General features: G+C 39.8%; 1 pseudogene; it reads right to left on the reverse strand.

Moving 5' to 3' along the window:
* LOC105306108 overlaps positions 1 to 13216 on the reverse strand; it is a 30241-nt pseudogene extending 17025 nt beyond the window's left edge.
* Positions 13217 to 13449: the final 233 nt, after the last annotated feature.

Raw genomic sequence — 13449 nt, forward strand, 5'->3', positions numbered from 1 at the left:
AGACAGACCAAGAACAAGAAGCAAACAAAAATTAAGTCATATTAAATAGAATGATTCAAAAAAAGTAAGGAGATGACTAGAGAATAATAAAAGTGTTCCTACTTTAGGCGGGGTTCACAAAAGCCTCATAAGGAAAGGTAGCAAGCCACACAGTGAACGGGGAAAGAGCCCAGCAGACAAAGGGAGTGCAAAGGTTCTGTGGTGAGAAGAGCTTGATCTATCTGAGGAACTAAAAGGAGATCAGTGTGGCTGAAGCCTAGTGTCATGAAGTGTGGTGGGATACCTAGCCCGGGACTAGACAGATCAGAGTCACATGAAATTTTCATGTAAGGGCAAAGGGCTTTAAGGATGAGGATTAGGGCATCAGATAAGCATTTGAAAAGGATCAGTCTTGCTGCTGTGTTGGGGAGGCCAAAGAGGGAGCAGAAAGACCAGTAGGTGCTGTTGTAGGGATCCAGGTAGGGGTTGTTCGTGCATTAATAAATCACCTCTTGTCTGGATTTCTGTAATTGCCTTATATCTCTATCTCATCCTAATTCAATTTCCACTCCAGATTTATTTTTCTAGTGAAGTTTTAATCGCACTTCTTTATTTCAGTTAAAACTCCTGGGTATGGAATTTAAGACTTCCTATGACACTCTTCCCTTCAGGCTTATTTTCCCTTTCTTTCCTCGATACAGCCTGTGCTCAAGCCAAACTCTGTTACTCATCACTCCCAAAGGTGCCCCTCACTTTCCCACCTCTTATATATTTAATCAGGTGATTCTGCCTGGAATGCTTTCTTCCTCATTTCTTTCTGAGAAATGTTTGTGCTTCCTTTTGGGACTGATTTAGGTACCGATGTTTATATGAAACTTTTTCTGATATCAGTAACCAGAAGCCGTATGTCCCTCATCTGAATCTTTACTTACAGAACCTTTTTCTCTTTTTCCTACTTCGTCCCGTGTTATCTTAGATTCCTCTGTCCTTCCTTTTTGAATCCAGCAGCACCTTGAACATAGAATGAGCTCAGTTAAGTTTTGATTGAAATCAATGCAGCAGATTGTAGTATCTAACAGAATAGTGTGTGTGTGTGTGTGTGTGTGTGTGTGTGTGTGCGCGCGCGTGTGCACGCGTCCGCGCGTTTAGCGCCCCATAGCTTAGTAGTTATGGCTTAATTTTAAGATTATTTTTCAAAAACAAGTTTGCTTTAGAGCCTTATATTCTTGTATACGTAGTCAGTTTAAATCTTTGAACATCTGGTTCTCAGATATAGCAGTCTCATGTGCACGTGTTTGCTCCAGAAAAAAATTCCTTTATTCATAAGAATAGTGAGAGCTTGGCACTTACTTCTATATCATAATTTTTAATTAAATATTGAGATTTCAGATGTTAATGTGTACGAGGGGATAGCAAGAATATAATAGCTGTAATAAAGAAACAGCGCAAGGGAGGAAATTATGTTGGGGTTGGCATTTGCTCAACCAGATATGCCAGGAAAAAGCTGAGGCAGGATCAAAATCCCAAATATCAAAAAGAAATGAAGCCCATTAATAATGTGAGGTAGGTCATCCTCTAAGAGAAGCAGATGTTTATTAGTCAGATGGTCGAATGACTCAAGAGAAACGTGCTAATGTGCTTCATTTAAGGATCTACAACGTGACTGGTGCTGTGAATGAAGTATAGGCCTTGGCCTTGGATGGGCTTAGATTCTACCTTGTGCCTCTATGATATGACATAATTTTCTAGAAATGCAGACTTGTTTTCAGTGGGATTATAGTATAGTCAGGTATGTAGTCTCTAGATCCAGACAGAACTGGGTTCAAATCATGATATTTCCATTTTTTAGGTCGATAGCTATGAGTAAATTTGTTTATCTCTGTGACAAGGATCACCTTGTATGGTAGGGTAACTATAGGTATAAAACAAAGGCATCTTCTCCAGCACAGAGAAGTGGAGGGAGGACCAGGAAGTAGAAACAATGTCCTATCATTTCCTAATATATAACATTAGTATTTCTATTGGGCAGCCATCAATTTACTAATTAAAATTTGTATAACTATACTTTTTAGCAATTATATTATTTTATGTACTTGACAGTTTGGTTTTCTACATAAAATTTTGGTTCATAAAACCTCTATTTTCATAGAATATCTGAAATTTGGAAGAGAGGGGAGCATTTTAAGCCAGACCTAAGACGTAAGGAAACAACAACAAAAAATATTTTGGCTTTCAAACAAGCAAATAGCAGGTATTAGAGGGAGTTTTAATAAAAGTGTTCAAAGAGCAAAGGAAGCACATGGGAAGGGAACTGCTGCAGAGTTAAGGTAGTATTTCAAGAAGTGAAGAAATGTGACTCAAAAGATATTTCCCAGCTCAAGAAGTCTTAAAATGCTTCCATGAAGGGCTTGAGGTTTCTGGTTGCTAGAGGTTTTGATGAAGGACAGGGCAAATTGCACCAAGAGAGAGAGTTATTGGCTGAGCGGAAGAAAGAATTCAAGTGCAAGCCGGAAATAGTTGAAAAGAGTTTATTAGAGAAGGGGTAATGCTCCATAGAGTATGGTCTCCTCTCAGAAGCAGAGAGTGAGAGAGCCTGGGAGAGACTCAGAGGGACACAAGAGAGGTGGGGACAATGAGGGACAGAGAAAAAGACACTGAGAGAGGGACTCTGAGTGTTCAGAGAATTCAGTTTATATATCATTCTTAGTTCCTGTGATTATAGTTTAAAGACTTTGTTTACTTATTTTCCTTTGATGGTGCAGGCATACAGTATGAAAGGATAAGAGTATGTAGCATAAAAAGGTAAGAATAAATAGTTTAAGAGGCCTGCTGGCAATTCTCAGGCTTTGATCAATAGGTTCCCCATGGTTTTAGCCATAGGGAATGAATGATTTTATTTTGTGTAGGGCATGACTTAAAGACTTTTCCTGTTTTCCCTTCATGGTATGGATAAATGGGTTGTTAGTAATCCCAGCAGAAATCTTCCTTTGTTCTGAACGTGTCCTCCTGGCCCAGCTGTAGGGCTGATCAGCTTATTGCAGTCTCTGAATATAGCTTAATTCAACTTTTAGTTCTCTTGCCTCTTCCCTACATTAGTTTCACTAATGATTGGTACAAGCTTTTAGAGGTGAACCTTTTTCTATTTCATTTTCAATGGCCAAGACTGGAAGTGACCTTTGCTGAGAAACTGGAGAAGAAGTTACCAAGACAAAGCATATGTCATAAGGGGAAGTCAACAAGGGCAACCCAGAACAATGCGGGAGTGAAGGATAGGCCACAGGGAACATTTGACATGCCCTTTGGGAGAAAGGAAGACAGAGAACTGGGGAATGACAATTAGAGTTATCAGAAAATAAGAGCAGAAAAATGTCATCTGGCAGAGGTTGAGACTTACCTAATAGTTTTTGGTGCCACAGTCCCTTTTTAGGACACATCCCCATCTCTGTGGCCTGGGAATAGCTTTGCTGCTGAGGCTGGAATGTGGAGCAGGATCAGTGTCACTTGACACAAGTGAATCTTGTCTCGAATATTCCCTCCACCACTCTATACCCACTTTTCTGTGCTTTATTCTCCTGCATAGCACACATCGCCACCTGGTATATTGTGTTTATTTGTTTATCTTATATATCCCCTCACTAGAATAAGCTCCGTTAGAGCAGAGATGTTTCCTGATTGAGTCAGTGCTTTGTCCCTGGCATCAAGACCGGTACCTAGCATATGGTACCACTCAGGAAATATTATGAGTAAATGAGTGAATAAATGCTGTTTGGAACCGAAGATGGCAGAGGTCAGTAACTCATCATTGGAGGTGGCTAGGGGATGGCAGCTTCCAATCTCATCAGCCCATGGGAAAGCTTAGCTGGAAGGGAGAGAGCTTTTCAGGAAGAAATGGAAATGAGCCTCTCAATAGAATATGTCTAATGAAGGTGGCAATATAGGGCAAGTAGATTAAGTACCTAACAAAGGAAAATTTGGAAAATAGTTTAACCCAAATACTCCAGGCCATGGTTATAAAATAAGGTTTGTTAGAAATAGGGATGAGATTTGAGAATAACTGAGTGGTACAGGTCAAGAATCCAGGAATGTTTTAATCCACCTTAGCCCAGAACTCCTCCTTGTGAGATTCCTGAGAGACACAGGCACATAAAGGGAAATGGTAAAGAGAAAAACAAAGTGCCACTTAATGATATGCGGATAATGCTGGAGAAATTCTCTAATTAGGAACTTGTCTGATAAACTGTGCTATGGTACATGGTATATGCTTATGATCTAAGGCACAGCCTCTGTGAGAGACCAGCTAGAATTGATTCTGGTTCCTTAGGAGTGCCAGCAGGGGAGAGCATCACAGAGGTTGTTTAAGGCAGCTCAACTAACATGCCCTGTTGCCTCACTGAGTTACTGATAAGGCATAAGTAAAACCTTTACACTTGTAAAGGAATAAACATTACCATTTTTTTTCAGAATCTTATTTGTTGTGTCACCTATTAAAATGTAAGTTCCATGAAGGTAAAAATCCTTTGTTGTTTTGTTTACAGTTCTCTCCTTATTGCCTGAAACAGCGTCTAGCACATAGCAGGTGCTCAATGAAGAGATGCCAAATGAATGAACTAATTTGCATTTTCGATCTCCCAAGGAGAGATGAGAGCCTTTGGATTCTCTTAGAAAATAAGGGCCAAAAATCTCCTCTCTCTGTACCAACCACTGCCAGGTGCTGTGTGTGCATCAGGGGTGCATGTAGGGGTCCAATGTATCAGGAGCTAGTTGCGAAGAGCTGTACAAGGGAGGAGGAAAGAGGTGACTGGGGCAAAGAAATGACAATGGGATTTTAATGGCAGGTACTATGAAATGAGCACTTGGACTCCATCATAGATTGGAGAGAGTCATAGGTAAATATTGAAATTTCCGTTTGGGATGAATTTCTATTAACAATCATTGCTCCAAACAGAACCTACAGAAGTCACAGCTTTTCTCTATACATGTCAAGGATGGCATTATGAGATACTAAAGGGGACTGATATTATCTAGACCACTGAAATTGTGTTACCAGGCTGATTGTCTAAGATGCTGAGATGGGATGGTCAGGTTTCACCCAGAAAGAAACTGTGAGAGGAGGCTATAAAATTAACTGTGGAAGACTAAGAACTTTGCAGCTAGGAAGTTCTCTCTGTCATGCTCAGGAGTGAAAACACTGTTTTGTTTTGTCTGTTTTGTTTTGACAAGCATTTCACATATCTTAGATGGCTAGCTTGAGACTTAGGCAAACAGATCATTGAGGAAGCCTTACTTCAGAGAAGTGCACAGCTTGATGTGACAGTGTTTTACTGATATTGAACTTGGAAGATTTTTCCAATTGTCAGTCATCCAGCCATGCATCCTTGGAATAAATGATGAACTTTGGAATTAAGAATGAATGACAGCAGTCTGTGTCACAGTGGACTGAGATAGCTTCTTCCTCCCTCTAAACCCAGCTATCATCACCAGCGGACTGTAGACAGTCACACGATGGAGTCTTTATAGCTTATACTTGAGAGAAAACAAGTGAGATTAAGGTCTCCAGGCTTATCTTACTATTTGAAAACATGACATAGAAGAGAAGAAAAAGAGGTTAAGGTGACCATTTATCCCCTAAGATGCAGGCCAAGCTCAGTTTAATAGTTCTAGAGTATAGATATAGGAGGGTAAAGAAAGAGAACCACATGTACATATATGACTTTGTAGCATAGTGACACAGGTCACTATTAGACATGGCCTCATCACTGTCTCAAATCTTGACCGAGTCTGATTAGCAGCTCAGGTTTGTGTGGAAAAGCTAGGAGAAACTGGAGAGAATTTTTCTCTCCTTGGTCTAGGTTAAGACTCAGCTTTCACTTTCTGGTGATGGAGTCCAAGAGTCATAGTTTTTAAATCCAAATTAAAATAGCACAAATGTCTACAAAATTGTTTGTTATAAATTAATTCTCTTAAAATAAATCTTCCTGTTATTTCGAGGAGTCCCCAAAGTATGCTTCACATGTATCTGCAAACCAATCCGGCAGCTGCTGTCACCATGCCTTATGTTGGCCTCCTTTATTGTTCCTCTCCTGCTCTGGTTCCCACTTTTCCATATCAAAGCCACTTTGCACAGACTTCACCTTAATCACTGTCAGTCATGAGAACACTAATGCTCACACCAAATTCACTGTTTCTGGTTGTTCTAAAACTTCAAGTTTTTAGGGTGCCAGGACATTGCTAGTGCAAAGACTTCTGAGGGCTCTAATTCTGGGCCTCCTTTTGGAATTTGGATGGTGAAATGGCTCAGCTTCCGAACTGTATCACTAAGTATCTCTGAAGAGTTCTGTCAGCTTTTGTGCCGAATTTCAACCCTTGCTCAGAATCTGACAAATTAGCTCATGGAAATCCTATCAGTATGACCTTAGCACAACCAACCACAGAAGCACAAATAAGGACATAACTGATTGGGCAAAAATTTGTCACGACTTTGTTCCACAAGGGTTTTTGAATAGTGGGTGGCGGTTAGAGTATACTTCAAGAGCATTACTCTTCCAGGATGTTCAGGCCTGCAAAGACTTCGGTTATATGAAACTTTCAGTAATCCAAGCAGGTGGGCTTTGGGCCCTGCTCCAGAGGCAGGGGAGGTGTAGAAGAGATGGATTTAAGAAAAAAGGTGGCCGAGAACTCAAGTGACCTCAAGCAGATTACATGTGGCGAGCCAGGCATGAAGGATGCTGAAGAAGGCTCAGTTTTGTTCAAGAATGATGGGAATTGATGGCCCCAAGAACAGTCTTCACCTGACATCTCTTTTTCAATCTTCGGTCTTGTACATCACATTTTTTTCACATATGCATCGCATATCTCAGTCAAATTAAACTTTTTTCTGCTTCTTATGTGCTCCCTCATTTTCCCTTTTATATGTCTTTGCTAATATTAAAACTTCCACTTGGAATCTCTTTTTACCAACCTTATATTCCAGATCCTACCATTAAGGCCGAACTCATGTATTATATTTACAGAAGCAGGATTGTAGAATTATTAAAAACTCAGATTTGGAAGAAAGACTGCCTTAATCAACTCTTGACTCTGATACTTAAGAGCCGTGTGACCTTGACGACATCACACAACCCATCTGTGGTTCGTTTTCCTAATCTCTAAAATGGAGATAAGAAGAATACTGATGTCACTGTGTTGCAGAGAAGATTGAATTAGAATTCTTATATAAAGCATCTGGAACAACACTATTATTATTCAATTCAATATTTCCTGAGCAGCCGTAATGCATCAGACATTGTGCTGGGGGTTAGGGATCCAACAGTCACTAAGGTGCGGTCTTTGTTCTCATGGGGTACAAGAAATTATATGGAGGCACCCATGTCAATAAGTACTTTGAATATACATAACAGTATGAAAGACACGCATAAGGTAAATGGTAGAAGACGTGGGCAGAGTCTGCAAGGGGAGAAATATGCACTCTGGGAAGAAGTAATGGAATAGCATATGCAAAGGGAAATATTCTCTGGTGCTTCCACCTCCATAAAATGTTCCTAATTCCTCTTAAATTAAAGGACATTTTCCTTCTGAACAGCACAAGAACAATAAGGAGCCTTTACAGTTTTACCTTGTGTTAGAATTGTTTATCTAAATTTCTTACCACCCTAACTAGACTGTAAACTCCTTGAGGCTAGGCACCGTGTTTTATGATATTTTAGCTTTTCCTAAGCAACGAGCAGGAGATACTGCCTAGAGTAGGTGTCTTCATGATAGGGAAGGGGAAGAGGAGAAACTGAGTGGGTGGCGGTCTGGGCTTGTGAAACAGGGACGTGGATACTAGATCACGGTTCACACTGAGACATGGAGACACTGAGCAGAACAACTATTGGGAGGGCTCTTGAGAACTCTACCACAGAAGGTGCCACCACATGGCCATTTTTGTTGTAAATTCGACAGCAGGGGTGTGACTTGATTCTACGTTTCCAGACTAAGAAAAGGTAGTAGATTTTACAAAAACAAATTTCTTCTCCACAATTCAGAAACCCTCTTGAGACTGAGGAAGTGCTGAGCGTAATTTTATGCACAGGTTCCGGCTCTGAAGGCATGCTTTGCACGTCTCTTTTCGAACCCATGAAGTAAATGGTGGCTGGCTTCTTTTAGGATTTCTCTCACAGGGGCACCAGGGTGCTTATTTAAAACCAACAAACAACGAATACTTGTGGTGGACAAGGTTAGTAGACAGGGCTTCTAATATATACTTAGATACAGGAAACAATGATTATAATTAGAACATTTTTGCTGACGCACGTCTGATACAGACCAGTGATAGATGCATATGCTTAGCACTTACATGCTTGGGGGTTTCGGTATTCATACCAGGCTATTTTTTTAAAAAAAAAGAGAAACACATCCTTTGTACAAAGAATCTGTTGATGTAAGAAACATCCAAACCTGTAGAGAATTTTTATGAGTTTACCTGAGCCAAACTGATGACAATTGCCAGGAAGCAAAATCTCAATGGATTGAGAAAATGTTCTGGAGAATGGCAGTTTTGCAGTTTATTTTATACATTAGAATCAAAGGAAGAGAAGTAAGGAAGGCTACATGACATCCATTGGTGGTAGATTAAGAGGGCGGGAGAAAGCAACGGTGGGGGGTGAGGAAGTATGCAGAGATGCATACTTCTTTTACATTGGTGGATAATTAACATTGACAGCACATAGATATGGTATCTGGGGAACAAGATAACAGTGAAGGATGCTGTGGTCTCTGCTCTGGTGCAGTGGGTATGTCTTGAGTGGTCTGGAAAAGGAGATTACTCTGACTTTGGAAGGGTATGTTATCTTAGATGCGAAAAGACAATAGACAGGCTCACTTAAGGTAAAGGTTGACCTTTGTCAAGAAACCTACAGGCCCAGGATGTGACTACCCTTCATGACCCAGTTTTAGTTAGGAATTTTTATGTTCAGACCATCTTGTGTGGTTAATTTCGGTCTCTGAACTTGTAGGGCCTGCCATGCTGGCCTCCTCTGAGCTTGTCAGATTTTGTGTGTAGCCCCTTTTTTGCCCACAAATCCAATAGGAGTCATGCATTAAATAGGCATTAGGTTATGCAGTCTTTGACGTATAAAATTTTTTTAGCCACAAAGTATTTTTTTTTCTTTTTTCTTAATAAAGAATATGGTACTGATTTTACTAATTCTTTCTTTTTCTTATTCTGTGTGTTAAGGGATTCTGGTGAAAAAAAAAATTAACCTTCCAGTAAAACCTGATTTAAAATGTTATTTAAAGGTGGGAAAGCCCTGCTCACTGCATTATTAAATCTTTTCCTGCCTAATACTTGGAACCGACAGAAACAATATTCTGTTTGTTCAGATTTTGAGAGGAAGGGGGTAGAAATTCAAATACAGTTTTATACATCCTGAAGCTTCACGTTTTCTGTATATTTCCATTGTGAGGTACATATGCTTAAAAATGAGGGAAGATGCAGTAATAGCAGAGAATCTATACTCAAATGTTATCACTTAATGTTTTATTCATTGTCGATTTATGATTTTGAAACCTTCAACTTGATATATAAAAATAATTCTTTTTTCCTTGCGTTAATTTTATCTCATGTTTGGTTATAAAGGGGAGAAGAATTTGTCACCCCAAAATATGTCTTTTTGAACAGACGCTTCTCCCAAGAAGACATGCAAATGGCCAACAAACATATGAAAAGATGCTCACCATCACTAGCTATTAGGCAAATGCAAATCAATACCACAATGAGTATCATCTTGTACCTGTTAGAATAGCTGTTATCAACAGGACAAGTAATAACAAATGTTGGAGAGGATGTGGAGAAAAAAGAACCCTCATACACTGCTGGTGGGACTGCAACTATGGAAAACAGTATGGAGGTTCCTCAAAAAACTAAGAATTGATCTACCATATGATCCAGCAATCCCTCTACTGGGTATTTACCCCCACAAAGACTTGAAAACCTATATCTGAAAAGATATTTGGACACCAATGTTCATAGCAGCATTATTCACAGTGGCCAGGACATGGAAGCAACCAGAATGTCCTATGATAGATGACTGGCTAAAGAAGCTGTGGTACATATATAAAATGGAATATTACTCAGCCGTGAGAAGAGATGAAATACTGCCATTTGCAACAACATGGATGGACTTCAAGATAATCATGCTAATAAGTGAAATAAGCCAGACAGAAAAAGTTGAAAACCACATGACGTCACTTATATGTGAGATATGAACCTAAAAGCAACAAATGAACAGGACAAACAGAGAGACTCATGGACATGGACAATATACTAGTGGTTACCAGAGGGTAGGTGGGAGGGGGGAGGAAGGAGGTAGATGTAGTAAATGGGGTCAAATATGTGGTGACATTAAAGAATTTAAAAAATAAAAATGCAAAAAAAATTGTTATTAAGTGGGAAAAAAAATGTCTTTTTGACCTAAGGATTATTTTTAAGAAAACAGACATAGGAAAAGCTCTGAAAACAGGGCAATCTCCATTTGAAAGGGTGTCTCCCTCTTTGTAACAGGAAGAGGATGACTCTAACCTTGTTCTCCGTTTGCCCCAAGATAACTTGAGGATTACAGTCCTAACCTCACTCCCAAAGTTTGCCATGAAATATCTATCTCATTTTATTATTATTTTTGCAACGCTCTAGTATATCAAGTATATCTAGTATAGTCTATGGAAACAAATGACATCATTCTATTTAGCATTCTGTTTTTAGTAGTTTGATCGCTGAAAATGTCAAATCCTAGAAAATGTAGCATTCCTAGGCAAGCAGCACTGTTTTTTTTATATATAAATGGGAAAAGGGACAACATCTCTAGAAACTTATCAATGTAAAAGACTAGGACTTAAATCTGCATAATAACAGTACTTTATTTACTGAGCTTTGCTTGAAAACCTCCCATACCTGCACACCCTCTCCCCCATTCTTTTGTCTTTAGCTGGAGATGTAATTTAAGCTGGTGGCTTGGGCCATTCCTGAGTCTCTTGTGTATACAGGAGGTATCCATGTTATGAAACTGTTTGTTTTTCTCCTGTTAATCTGTCTTTTATTATAGGATTGTCTTAGTCAACAACCTTAGAAAGGTAGAGGGATTATTTTTTCTTTCCCCACAATTATTAGGAATTTATAAAAAACAGGTCTTAGAAAATTAATGTCATGCTGTTTTGTTGGTCCAGTTTTTCTTAAGTTTAAGTTAATTCTGTTACCGGAACAAAAGGGGTCCATTTGCCTATGCACTAGTCAAACAAAAGATACAGGCAGGTTTGCAGCAAAGAAAGTAAGGATTTATTTTGGGGAGTTGCAAGCCCCAAAGACCAAAGCGAGGTAATGCTCTCAACCTGCCCCCCATCTAGGTGTCTCAGGAGTACAGGTTATATAGGGGAAAACCAGTCATCATGGAAACTAAGGGAGTTGGGGTCCTGTGTACTACTGATTGGAATATCGGACAGGTCTGGGATAATTGATCATTGTGTCCAGTTCTGGAATCAGCCTGGCACTAATGTAAGGAAGAGGCAAGAGAACTAAAACGTTAATCAAGCTACATTCAGAGACTGCAATATGCTGATCAGACGTGCAGCCAGGCCAGGAGGACACCTGCAGAAGACTTCTGCTGGGATTGTTAACAACCCATTTCCCACATCTGTGATGAGGAAACAGGAAAAATGGAGTCTTTAAGTGGCATCCTACACAAAATAAAATTGTTCATTCCCTATGGCTAAAATCATGGAGAGGGAACCTATGGATTAAAGGTTGGGAACTGCCAGCAGGCCTTTCAGGCTACATACTTCCTCACTGTCTGTCCATATCAAAGGAAATAGGGACAATAAAGTCTTTAAACTCATAGAACTAAAGAATGATATATAAACTGGATCTCCCCCACCATGCACACACTCAGAGCCTTTTTCCTTGTCTTGGGTTTTTGTCTTTTCTTTCTCTAGTCTTTTATTTTCCCCTTCTTTAATAAACTCTTTTTGACCCTAACTTCAGCATGTGTGTTGAATTTTTCTACACTATCTGCCAAAGAACCCTCTTTTTCTCTCAGTGCAGGGCTTGGTCTCCCCCAAATTGGGGGAATTTGCCCTGTCTTGCCTCAGCCCGATCCCATCTGGTTCCGTGGACTGGTCCTATGACCCGTGGGGTTGTTGTTCTGCCTTGATGGGCCTGGAGCTGAAACATCTAAGGCTAAGATGTTATCCTTTGTGTAACTGAAACTTATTGTCCCAATGACAATAGACCTGAGACTTGATCGATCTTATGCCCTAAGGCCTAACAATTAAAGGAGCAGGCATACAGGGAGGAAGGGTGGAAAAAGCAAGTAAGTCATAATGCCGCCATCTGGGCAAAACCAGTTTGAATAAGAAAAACTATATTACAGAACTCAAATGAAGTTTGGGTGCTGTTATACTTCTTTAGAGGAAACTATATGTTTATCATGAATATGTAAAGATGGTATTATTGATAACTTTTCCCTTAAATATGTAAGTATGGCCACCAAGAAAACTCCAAGTCTTGTTTTTGGTTTTCCTCTCCCTTGATCAGATGCATCCTGTACTTTGCAGCATCTTGTCCTCCTCCTAAGGTTCTAGCTGACAGGTATTAAGTCAGGCCACTCGTACCTGTGAGGTGATGGTTCTGGAGAGCCTGAGATTTCCTCTGGATTGATCAAATTTTGCAAAACTAAAATAAAAAACATGTGAAGGATTAGGACAGGCTTTTGTGTCCCATTGAAACCAAGGGTCCTGATTTAATGTATGGTTTTGATTTAATAGGTAGCCCCAGCACTCTATTATAAAGTTTCTTCACAGATGCCTGTTAAATTTTAGCCCTTTTCCCTTATTAGCCCCGAGGCAGCCAGAAACAATGGCCATGCCTTGACTAAGGGCCACAAGCTATGGGTTTCTGTTAAGCAAAGGATAACATTATGGCCTAAGTTATGTTTCAGCTCTTGAGCCCTAAATTGAATCGACCTCTGGCTACATCCTTGTGAAGGCAGGTGGATGTATCACTTATTGTCCTGCACCGAAAGACATAGAAGCTGACCTCAAGACCTGAAATAATGATTTAATACCCTTACCTCTTTCTTAACCAATCAGCATGACTCAGGACCCCAAACCCTGAACTCATGATGACTTGCGCTTTTTGCTCTATAAAACTGCTTTTCTGTAAACCATTGGATATTTGGGGTTTTTCCAGTACGACCTGCCCATTTTCCATTGTGTAGTACTGTGCAATAAATACTACTTTCTTTCACTGTATACTGATATCAATGTAATTGCTATCTGCAGAGCTGAGTGGATGAGCTCTTTCTGTTACTGATGGGCTGATGTGAAATCTGGTGTCCCCCCAGTGGCATGTGGGGGAGGAGGGTGTCCTCATTTCTTTCCCACTGACACAGCAAAGAATTACAGCTCGGTGAGATTTAGAAGAAGTAAGATTTATTGAAAGTA

Source organism: Pteropus vampyrus, unplaced genomic scaffold (genome assembly GCF_000151845.1).
Source record: "Pteropus vampyrus isolate Shadow unplaced genomic scaffold, Pvam_2.0 Scaffold421, whole genome shotgun sequence".
Lineage (NCBI taxonomy): Eukaryota > Metazoa > Chordata > Mammalia > Chiroptera > Pteropodidae > Pteropus > Pteropus vampyrus.